The sequence below is a fragment of the Paralichthys olivaceus genome, chromosome 16 (assembly GCF_024713975.1).
Source record: "Paralichthys olivaceus isolate ysfri-2021 chromosome 16, ASM2471397v2, whole genome shotgun sequence".
NCBI classification, from domain to species: Eukaryota; Metazoa; Chordata; class Actinopteri; order Pleuronectiformes; family Paralichthyidae; genus Paralichthys; species Paralichthys olivaceus.
In genome coordinates, this window is record NC_091108.1 from 5,389,470 (window position 1) to 5,401,974 (window position 12,505).

The 12,505-nt window shown below is 41.1% G+C and overlaps 1 long non-coding RNA gene across 1 annotated transcript in view; it reads left to right on the forward strand.

Annotated features, from left to right (window-relative positions):
* The window catches only part of LOC109642216 (uncharacterized), a 49,315-nt gene that overhangs the window by 1,570 nt on the left and 35,240 nt on the right, over positions 1 to 12,505 (forward strand). The gene's annotated exons all lie outside the window — the stretch shown is intronic.

The window sequence follows — 12,505 nt, forward strand, 5'->3', positions numbered from 1 at the left end:
ATGGTTTTTCTCGTCCATGAATGCGTGTGAAGTGAAGTATCGGGAAAAACGGCATCTGGGATGCTTGTAGGGCTGCTGATGAGGCTTCAGCACCTCCTACAGGCGAGAAACTGGAACTGCAAGGAAAGAGTTGACTCCACAAATCAATAAAAGTATACGTTATCATTTATTTTAATATTCTAGTGTTACATTTTGGTTCATTCCTCTCAACCAGTTTTACCTTTTAGTAATATGATTTCATTTTTGAACATTCAGTGTAATTTCTTTACAAACCGTCCACTTAACTGAAACATGAAAAAACACCTTAAAGGAGCTGTTCAGCTGTGTTCACCAGCAACTTCTTTAAAAATACAACATTTCTTAAAAAGGTTATAATACCTGGATAAATGGAATAGTTCACTAATGCCCCTGATATTTGCTTCGGTTTAAATGTTCCAAAACTGTTCGAAATTGTTTATTCCATTCAAATGAATACAGACTTATTAATGTGCTGCTGTGCTGGATTTAATATGACGTCATTATTCACTCTCTCGACACCTCCGGCTCTGACCGACTCCCTGCCTCCCTGAACAGTGTGGTGCTGCTGGAAGCTGTGGGAGGTATGATGCAGGAAGTTTGGCTTGAGAGATGAGTTTGAAAGCTGGTCAGCAGCTTGTACAGTGATGCTATGAGTGAGGGGTTTACAACTTACTAAATGAATCTGTCTCACAGACTGCAATGCAAACGTGAGAGTTGCCCATTGCACTTTTACGTGTCTACCAGGAACGTGTCTTGCATGTATGATGCTGCGAGTTACCAGGTGACATTGAGCCAGGTTTAACGTTTTTGGAGCCCTCTGTGTTTGGCGTTCCTCTGTCAGTGCGCTGGTCTCATTAAAATAAAATAAAAATGGTGCCATGTTTTTTGAGCCTGCGAGATGAGATGGATTGATGGGTTTGGAAAGGATTGTTGCTTTTTTCCCTTATTTGCCCGCTTTAGATCTGGTCTCTTGAATATTGCATATCGGCTGTGACAGAGGCTGTTTTTCTAGCATACAACCCATGTAATATTTTTCCTTGAAATATTAATTCACGGGAAGTTCAACATGGCTCTTGTTACACAAAGGGCAGCAGCAGCATTTTCTCCACACACTCAATGTTGAGTGAAAAATTTGAGAAATAGTGCAATTAAACTCAAAGAAATAGGTTTGGGCAGTGGATTTCTTTTTAGTATCGATGCTTCTCTTAAAGGGACAAGTTTATAATCATCATCTTGTGGAGAATGATGATTTCAACCCTGCACCGACACTGTGTGAAATCTGTGTAAATATTCGCTTTTTCTCCTCAACACAGTGTGCTCTAAACAAAATTGTAACCTGTCTATTAAGAACAAAAGCCCAGTTTTAAACCCGATTCTCTCACTTTGATTGACAGGCATGTATTACAGACACTGGAGAGGTGTCTAATCTTCGCTGATGCACTTTCATCGTTTCAGCTTTACTAATTGTGCAGATGATGTTGAATGGCACAGTTTGAGATGTACTTTTCATTAGTGACAATTGAAGTGTTTCTCTGTAGTAAGAGTAATATTAATAAAGATATATCACAGCTTTCCACGGCACAAGCACATAAAAGTAACTCTAAATCAATCCCGACTGAACCGTCGAGACGGCTGCGTCGTATTGGGGGAAAAAAAAGCGATTTAAATTAATCATTCACATAGCGATGCTGCGGTGTAAATGCTCCAGATAACAGAAACTCAAAGAGCGGAGAGAAGAGCTGCCTGGCACATAAACAGAGTACAATCATGACCCTTAGCAAGAACACTTGATTAAGCCGTTTTAGTGGGTGCTAACCATCTGACTCATAGTGGATCAGTGGTATCAGAAGATTGCTCTTGCTGTGATCTTGCATGAATATTCACAAAAATAATTAAAAGACTGTAATGATGAAGTGGATGGGGACAGGCATCAGTGACACAAACAGCTCAGCTACTTGACGGCAAATGCGAGGTTAGAGACTTGAAAATATCACTTGACATTCAACAGTAGTGCTGTAGTCGTTTAGTTTTCCAGAAAGATCAGAGTTGGTCGTTGCAGCAAATGTCCAAAACCAACATTAAGTACAAGAGTAAAGTCCTGTTGCGGCTGTGGGAATTATGGTTCTCTCCCTTTGGGAACAAAACAGGAAATGCTGTTGGGTTGTTACCGAGCCAGGAAGTCCATTGAGGGAGAAGGTCGTTGTGGTCGGCTTCTTGCTGAGAGTCAATAACAGTTTCTTAAAGCCATGACCACAATTATTCCCTAACTGTTCTTCCCTTATTCTAACCAAGTCACTTTTGCACCAGATATTTACATTTACAAAAGAAAGTGACGTCCTGCTGAAAGTGGCGTCAAATCAGAAAAATACTTAACCCTGAATACAATTCTAAAGTGGCTCTCACAAGCCATTCTCATGCTTAAGCAGCACATATTAAAATCCAGCTTCCTGCAGAGGTGGCAGATACAATACAAGTGTTGAAAGCCGGTGACTCATATTTTTCAACAGATACGAATATTTTGCCTCATTGGAGCTCATTCAGTGAACTGTACTTTTATAAATGCCAGAATAGAAAATATCTTTATATTGTCCAACAAGGTGGAAATTAGTAAAGCAAACACACGGACAAGGTCATAGGATGGATTTAAAAACCAGTTTATGTAAATGTGTGTGGGTTAATCTGGCATTTGGGATGAAGGAGTTCTTAAATACGTTTTTAGTTGCCTCTATAGCGCCTCCTCGAGCTCAAAGGTTCAAACTCCCGTCTCTGACTTCAGTCTTAAATGTGCTCCTTCCCTCCTTACATATCTAACCTGTAGGGGGCACCAGCTGTATGTACAGACCATAGACTCTATATAAAGATGGACGACTGGTTTCCACTTCCTCCTGGTGTACAAAAATGAAGCCAAAATGTCCTGAGTTATGGATACTGGAGTCCACAAATCAGTGTAGTGTTGGAAGTTTTATTGTTGTATTTCTGCTGCATGTTGTTCACAGTTTTTAATGCATATTTTAGTATCATACTAAATCAAGATGATTTTGCTTCACTCATGTTGTCCATCTTTATACACAGTCTATTTGCATTGCAAGGCGATATGAAAACCAGTTTGACCAAGGTAGTGTCGTCGCTCTGCTGCCGGTCCCTCTGAACATTTTACTCAATGTTGCATTAATCTGACAAAACAAGATGGTAGAAACACAGACCAGCCCAATTATTCTGCGACTCTTCTCTCCGTAATATCAGACGCTGCTTTGTGCAGAAAAGCAAAGTGCAACCCCTCAGATACTCGCTTGCGTTGATTGCAAAACAAAATGTGTGTGTTTGTTTGAGATACCAATTCAAAGTACTCTTGAGGAATAATCCACCCTGCATGAATAAACAGTCGGAGATAATCAACCCCTCACTGAGAGCCAATGAAAATCCTTCCCGGGACTCATTTGGAAATTATGCCCAGCAGTACATTACTAGTTTGGAGGACAACAGCAGCAACGGAGACGGAGGGTTAGCAGCTATTGGCTAGTTACACTCCTGGGATGCATAATGGCAAATTACTGTGATTAATAGGGATCTAATTAAATAGTCTTCCTCCCGAACATCGCCAGTAATATTTTCATCGAGATAAAACTGTAAATAGAAATTATTATTTATTCTTACTCCATTTTGTTACTCCTATGTTGTTCATTCTGTGAATCTCAGTGTTGTATGTTGGATTCTCAATGCCTCTCATAAGACATTATCATTACTCCCAATGTCACGACTTACATGCAGACTGATGGGAGCATGTTTGTGTATTTCTGTGAGTACACAGGGTTTTTTGTGCCTTGTTCCCTCATCTATCAGTCGCCCGCCCTTCTCTGATGGCCACTGAAGCTCCATTAGTACCCACAGTCCTGATTGATGTTGCACAATATCGCGTTGGAAGGCCAGGATTGTTGTTCTGAACCAGCTACATGGTTATTACAACACCTTCTCGCCACAGAAAAGGGGGAATTCGCAGTGCTGATGTCGTGAGGCCCAGATTTGCATTGATGTGAGCTCAGCAAATGTCTAGAATAGTTTTTTTTGGGTTTGCAAACGTCTCACGTCCCTGAATGAGATTGTTTTTGAGAACAGGGCAGTTTAGGTAATAAGTTGTTTCTTGAATGAATTTAAAGAATCAGCCCTTTCACACGGAGCAGTTGTGGGCTCTGACGAACAGACTCTACGAGCTCCCTCTGATCCAGATGATTCAGAGCAGCCGAGTGGTTACGTTTGATCTCGTCAGTTGATTCCTAACCTGCTTGATTGGATGGATTTAAGTCGTCGTTTTGGCAGCTATGATTGTCGAGGTCCAAGCTGAGAGAGCTGAAACAACAAATGAAATTAAAAGCAGTCACCCGAAAGCCCATTAACGAAGCAATCAAATTTCCACTGTCTGTGTTAAACATCCTTGATCAGTTGCCATAGAAGGTGCTGTTAAAATCAAAAGAATACGTTATGTATTACTATCAGTTTGAAATTGCAGGTCTTGAAAAGCTGCTTGAAGTCGCTTTACTTTTCAACGTGGCCTTTTGAATTGTTGTCTGCATTCATTAGTGGGAAACAATGACACTTCAAGTACCAGGGTCTGCCGCCAGGACGTCCATGCCGCGAGACAATGAGGGGGATGGCCGTCTCTGTTGCCCGCTGATGAGTACACAATCTCTTTGATTCTGCATTTGAAACAGCGATGTAAAGCCTGTAGCCTTCTGGACTGTCAAAAGAGCTGAGCTGAGTCACTCGAGTTTGGATTTATTTTGCTCCAGCTCTGCTTTTGTTCCCTCCACAGTGTCTCATTATAGTCGTTCTCATGGTCATAAATGAGTCAGAGACGGGACTGAAAATAGTTATCGCTGCTTCTTCTTTTTTCTCTTCGACCGCCTTGGTTTTGTGACCGATTATTTGAAGTTTAGGTTTTTGATGATCATTTAGAGGATGCTTGAGATTATAAGTTTATGCAGAGATGGAGGAAATATGAGCGAAACCAAATGACATGCAGGAGGCACTGAGTCAGATTCAAACTGACAGCCTTAACCAGCTGAGCTTCCCACAGACAAACAATTCAGGTTTTTATTGTTGAATTCATGCTGTTTGGCAGGTGGTGGACATTTTTACTCTCCATATTTTCTCTCCAGCAATCTGTGTGTAGCGTCGCCTTATGCACAATGACATGCAACAAAGTGCTGTGATTGCTCCGCTGCATATTTAGCATAGCCTTTTTAGTATTCCAACGGTGTGCATTATTACACCAGTTTCCACACATTAACCTTTTCCGAGTTCTTTCTTCACCGTTGTGCCCGGACTATGATTAATATGTCTTTCCTCTCATGTGATAAAATCTTGCCAATCTCCCTCCCTGCCTACCTCCTACTCCAGTCACCTTATTATTTTCCAAAGATTGTATGGTCACTGAGTTTAGATTATTCCATTCCCTGCTTTATGTCGTACGCCTCACGTGTCCCTTCCTCATTCAAATGCGCTTTTTCTCTCTCTTCAGGAATGGGATATGGAAATGCATTTTAGCTTATGTGTGGATGATGTTTCACTATGTCGCATAACCATTTCATCAACTTCCCACCGCGGCAGTTTGTGCAGATATCCTTGGTTTGCCGGGGTTTTCTCAGCTGGTCCTTTGTGGGTAAATTGTGCTGGGTGACACAGGGAGCATTGGAACCAGACGCTACACGTGCAGGGGAATAAAAGGTGAAAATAGAGATGTCATGAACCTCATTTATTTTTCACAGCCCTTGTCTTTTGATGGCATTTGCCTTTTATTGTATGATTTTCATATAATGTCCCTGAGGTTTTAGTTCAGGTCAGTAGAGATGAGAGAATAAGGCTGGTATAATTATTCAGTTATGAATTGACTTAAGAAAATTCCTAAACAAACACGGCCTTAATTTGTCTGTATTTTTTATGAATTCCCTATGAATAATAAACAGTAATTTAAAATTAATAAAGTTGTAAATTAGATTTTCTGTTATGCTGCACTCCTCTCAGAATGTTAATACTAATTAGTGTTCATGCATTATTCCAAGATGCTTTCACTGTTGGCCTTGTACACTCAAAGGGTTTATAGCCAAAATTTTACCGTGGTGCATATTTAGAACCAGGGTCCAGAATTAACATCACTACCACACATTACTGCCGCCCTTACATGCAAAAAAGGTTTTAAACTATGTAACCGTCACTGCTTCCAATCATCCTTTGTTAAACAATGCATCCACTAGAGGGTAGTGAAGATATCAGACATCAACAGACGTGACAAAAGTGTTTTGGTAATTTACCTCTAATCGTAAACGAAGGTGGTCCGATGTTGGATTTGTATCTGTACGCTTTTGGAAGATGTGCAGTACGGAAGAAAATGAACGCAGAAGTCTTTCTCCGTCCCTACGTCTGACCTTGAGAATAAGTTACCCTTTAAGTTGATTGACCACACAACTCTTGGATCTATCCTCGATGTACACTGTTGCTGTAGCTCAACAGAAGAGACTTGAGCTAAATCTCGGAGTAGGTTATAACTCTTAAAAGAGTCTGCAAGTATATGGCGGTACATTGGCAGTATCTTATGTCTTTCTGCGGGTAATATTTCTCCATGACTGCCAGCCACAGCAAAAAAATCAATCCAGACAATCAATCATCGAACCCAAACGCCTTGGTGACACGCCTGGGCAGGCAGACAGGCATCGGGTGGAGGGCAACAATGCATCTCTCTGTCTTAGGTTCAGGCTGCGTTAGCTTATAGCTCTTGCCCCGTATCTCTCCCTACAGTCACCACAATACTGCAACCTGAGCTCTTCTACACACTAAACATCTGACTAAAGTAACGAGACTACTGCTAATGGAATGCACTGTTCTGTGGCTAGATAATGCTCATCGTCATGACCCCCCCGTCCCCTCTCAAAAAACAATTATTGTCCATTGTCCCGAAATTGCAAGTTCATTTTTTACAACAGGAAGCACCGATGCTGTGTTTAAACACAGCCAGAGAAATGTATTCAGCTTTGCAGCCACATTTACGACTCTCTTTAATAGTTAGCAATGGTGGAGGTCTGTGGCAAAGAAAAGTTATGTCAAGAAAAGAAAGACTTGCTGTTTTATAAAAATATCACATTTGTTCTTTTGGGATTTAGTTGATGACATAAATGTTGAATATCACCAGCTGCATCATTTAACAATCATCCATTCGTCTCGTGGGGTTTATCTCCATGATTAAGCTTGTGCAACAATTCATATACAGTCCCACAGACTTAATTTCAAAGCAATTAGCATAGTTATGACAGATCTGTTTGTTTCTCTTCTGCTTATTTAGATTTTCTCGTACAGCTGGAATCAAAGACATCTGCTTTAACCTCAGGGAACCTGCGAGAGCTCCACGCTCGCTTTGTCCGGGCTTATGTGACGAGACGTCATTATGATATACACAAATAATTGACACAGCTCAGCTCTGATAAAATATTCATGGAAATCTATCAGCTGAATTTGATATTTGTGCTCGACAAATATCAGACCTCAGGAATAAACTATTATTAGTGGTGAATAATGCATAAATAATCTTTTATACATGACACCATCTATTATTCATTGTGGTGTTTTTGATGGAAAATCACATGATGGAAAAACATATTGCTCTCTAGGGCTACACTCATTGCTTCCCATTATCATGTTTCATTAATCTGAACCTATTAGAAAAACATATGGAATTAATTTGAAAAGACTTTAAGGATATAATATGTTACAATTCTTCTCCAGGAAGTTTCCATCAATGTTCAAACCCAGAGAAATCCTCAGTTTTATTCAAGGTTCCTTCCATTGTTTTTATTGGTCATTCGTAATTGATCACAGACACTGTTTGCCGTTGGCTGCATAATATGAATAAAACTTGAATACATTTACTTATCCTTATCCCCCCCCCCCCCCCTTCACTCTTCCTCTAGCAAAGTGAAAAAAATCCTGAAGGCAAAGAAGCTATTAGCAGCTGCTTTCAAAGAAGAATCTTCACTGTCCTCGACAGAAGCCGCCTAAATTCTCCTTCTCCTCTTTGACTATTTCTCAACTGCAGCTTATGCTCAGATAAATGGCTCTGTGCATTAAAGCCCAGTTAAAAGCCTGGGCTGACCAAATGGATCTATTCGCCCCCAGATTCCAGTTTCAATTAGCACAGAGATGACAATGCAAAAGCATCCATTACAGCCCACAGCTTGTTTTCAACACTGGCACATCAGAGGTATGATGACGGGAAGGAGGAGCAGAAGAAGTGATTGCTGTTTTCTCTAGGTTTACTCTGGGGAGACCAGTTTGTTCTGCGGTTCAGGTTCGCACAGTATATCTTCTATAGCACTCTCCAACACAGCAGGCTTCTCACATTTGCACTCTGTTATTTTTAGAGCATGGTTGTAAAAGAATCAAAGAAGTTACATGGATTCATGTCCGAGTGTGGAAGTGGCAACAAATAAAAATTAAACACACGAAATCACACACACGATGCCAATGTTAATATTGGGAAGTAAAAAAATTCTAATGGAGTTATATATATATATATATATATATATATATAATAATTTTCTTGAAATAAAAAAGATTTGAGAACATCACAATGGGCCCTGGGAAATGGGAGTGTAACATTTTAAAGACTCATTAAGAATCAATTAATTGATAAAAAATAATGAACAGACTAATGAATTAAATTCTTCTTTGCCGCCCTATCATTACTTTTTTTGTGCATCATACTATAATTGATAGAAATTGAAGTCAGTATTTCAAAAGTAAGGATGCTTGAAAAAATGGTTCTGGAAGTCACCAAAGAGGATTTGAGGTCATCGTTGTCAAGCACCTGCGGTAATTTCTTCTGCTCATCAAGTACAAACTATTTATCCTCTTTTTTCCCGGAGGGCACCTTGTAATTACTCTGTGTGTTTTCAGACCAGAGAGAAAACCTGCATCGGACCATGTGTCCACTCACTCAAAAGTGGGTGAATCTGCGTGTGTCGCCTGCTCGTCTGATCCGGGTGCGAAGGCTATTAAAAGCTGTACATGCTGTGCAGACGCCCCCTCCATCATGGCGGGACCTGCTCCTAATGTCACCTTTGTCACTGAGCTTGACAGCGTAGACGGAAAGGAGGGTGGAGGGGTCACCTGCTCCCCAGCACAGGACCACCTGTCGGAGCCAGCAGGCTTTCGATCAAATCGGGGGCGGTGGACTTCACTTCAAGGATGTACGCTTCATAAACTCAATGGTGGAGCGTTCATTAGCTCCATTAGGACTAAACTTTCAAAGGGTAACTGTCATTGAGGTGAATAGAGTGATTTCTGTTGGAATAACACCCAGGAGTCTGACCTTTCCTCCGGGGTCCTGCTAGTTCACTTTCTTTTTCGTTTATCGCCCATATCTACTTTTTCGATATGATTTAATTTGCTTTAGAAAAAAAGCAAAAAAATAAGCACAAGTCATACGTGTTGCATTACTACACATGTGATGTCATCGCCCTGTGGGGGTATTTCCCGGTGATGGGGTGGCCCCCTGATCCCATTGGACGCTCACTGAAGCAGAAAATTGAAAAAGGCGGAGCTCCAGATTTATAGCGCCTTCGCCTTCATTAAGCCTCGTTTGCGCAGACAGAAAACGTGAGTGTGTTCGTTTCACGCTCAAAGTTACACCGCACCCACTTTTCTGCCCCGACTCCGAAGGGGAGCCGAGACAGATCCGCCGGTTTTCCGTCACGGGCCCATTAACAGATGGGGCGGATCACAGAACATAATCTCAGCGTGCTTAGCTGTTGATGTATGGTGTGTTTGCACCTGGAGCGAGATCCAGAGAGGAATTTATGTTAATGCGTTTGTGAAAATCAGCCTGTGATCTGTGTGAATCATGTTGCAACAGAAAAAATCACTCGACTCCAGGGTAGAAATGCACATTGCTTCCCAGGGTAGCAGTGTCACTGTTAATATTCTTTCTGCTTCTAACCATTGAAGTGTATTCGACAGTCGTATATATATATATACAGCATATATATAGAAGTTGCTAATCACTAATTATTGTTTACAATTGTGCGACAGAACCCGCTGTGGGACTTTGAATCCAAATGACTGGACGTCCCCTGTGCTGAGTCGGACGATCTTTAGCGTGCAGCCTGAAAAACCCACAGTCAGATGAACTGTGGCGATGCAGCCCGTGCTGCTCGAGACAAAAGTGGGTCACGTCAGGAACATCTTAAGGGACTGCTGTGAAATTCTAAAAAGTCATTTACTGGGAATTGAATTTCTAATGACACTTAATGAAAATGGAGCTGTGAAAACGTTCCGCTCCTGCACGAGCTCCACATTCTACAAACCCGCTGAGACACAGAGGCGTCACGTGAGGCTAGTAAATGCAGGGCTTATGGAAATGAGTGGCACCGTGTGAAAATCACATTTCATTGTGCTTTATTACACTTTATGGCTGCTTGATGAGGCCCCCAGACCCGTGGATATGATGTCATTAGTTTACAGTGTTGGGGAATTGAAGTTTTAGTTCGTCATTTTCTTATACAATAAACATTTAAACGGTAACTTGACTACAGTCGCAGCCCTCGGGAAGTCGTTAGAGGGTTTTGCTGCTAAACTCGTGTGCACCCGCAGATTTCCCTGCAGTTCTGTGCTGTACAGTAGAGCGAGCAGCTTTATTGAGGCAATAGTGCACACACTTAACTTTTATTGATTAAGAGATCAGCAGTAACTTTCCTGGCCAGTTATTACCAGCGAGGAATGTTAATGAAAACCCATATTTCATGATCTTCAGGCTACCACAGCCGGTAATGGATTAGTTCTGTTTAGTTCAAATATTGGATCATTTTTGTGATTCGCTGCGTGATTGTTTTCTCTATAGAATGTTCGAATCACAGTTTCCCTGTGCTCAAGGTGGAAGCCGGACTCAGACTGCAGGAGTTTTAAACCAATTTGAGATCAGGTGGCATCACAAACATGAAGAGAATCTTCACAGATATTTTCCTGTATAACCTTCAACATGCCAACATGACTGGATGTTTTTAAGATTGCAGTGGATTTAAAAAGCCTTCACACCTGTTAAAATACCAGGTTGTTGTGGTTGTGTAAAGAAATGAGACCAAGATAAATCATGTCAGAACCTTTTCTACCTTTAATGCGACATAATCTGTAAAATTTCATTAAGAAACAAACTGAAATCCTTTTTCAAAATAAATTTAAAAAAAAAACTTTAATATCACAACATCCTCTCAACAGCGTGCGATGTCCGTAAGCAGTTGCATGCTCAGGGGCGGATCCAGTGGCGGGGCCAAGGGGGCATCAGCCCCAGCTGCAATCTGATTGGTCCCTGAATCGCCCCTTGTCTTGTCATCATCTTTAAAAACACATACTGACAGAATGTGTTTATTGTACTGTAAAAATACTTAACTTTCTTTATATAACCATTTACCAGACGGAGCAACTCAGCCTCTGCATTATTTGCTGTAAACATTAGTAAATGGTGTTTGACGCTGAGGTCACAGCATGAAGTTTACCTTTAATTTCACCGGTCCTGCCTTCTTATTAAGGACCACATACTGTATCTAGGACAAAAAGCCTGAAACGTCCCCACTCTTTGTCTTCAGGACGTCTGAAGAAACCAGCTCCGTGTCTGAGCTCCGTCTGGAGGTGCTGTTAATGATCACCTGCCAGTGGAAGTGTATTGATTATTAGCTTCAGCCTGTATCCATCACTTAGTCTAGACTTAAGTCTGTGTTCGCCTTTTCCCTTTTGACGCATTGCTACCTCTTCATTACCTTTTTTTTTTCCCCTTGGCCTTGTGCATCACGCAGCTGCTTGTCTGCACCAGCACCGCAAATAAATAAATAAAAATAAATAAATAAATGAATAAGAGCTAAGTGGATTATCTGTGACTCATTCCAACATTCGTGAACACTTGAAGAATTTTCTAATTTGTTTGATTATCTTTTGAAGTGACAGTCATGCATAGTAATCCTAATTTATGCTAATGTGCCGCTCCCCTTCCTCTTCTCCCAAACTCAGACTGAAGTTATTGGCATCTGGTGGCTGCGACGTGCGTGTGGCAGGCGAAATTAAAAAATGAAAATGGACCAGTGCTATCTGTTACTCTGAGTGCATAAATGCGGTGCTATGGATGCTGCTCGTTGGCCTAGTGGTGGAGAGTCTAATTAACAGCAAAAGCCGGCTGGTTTGGTTGCCAACACCAACAGACCGGGGTGTTCCAGATGCCAGCTGGTATCTGGAGGGTGGCTGCTTTTGAGATGAATGGAGACACAGTGGTAGATGTGAAGCTCAAAGTATTTATGTGTTTAAGTTTTATGAACAGACACAAAGTCACCTGAAAGACGACTTTGAGTGATTTATTCTAACCAGTGAGGCTGGGTGATAAAACAGTGGCTGTATGATTTTCATTTATAGCAATATAACAAAATATAAACGTATCACCTATGCGTTGTGCAAATGTAAA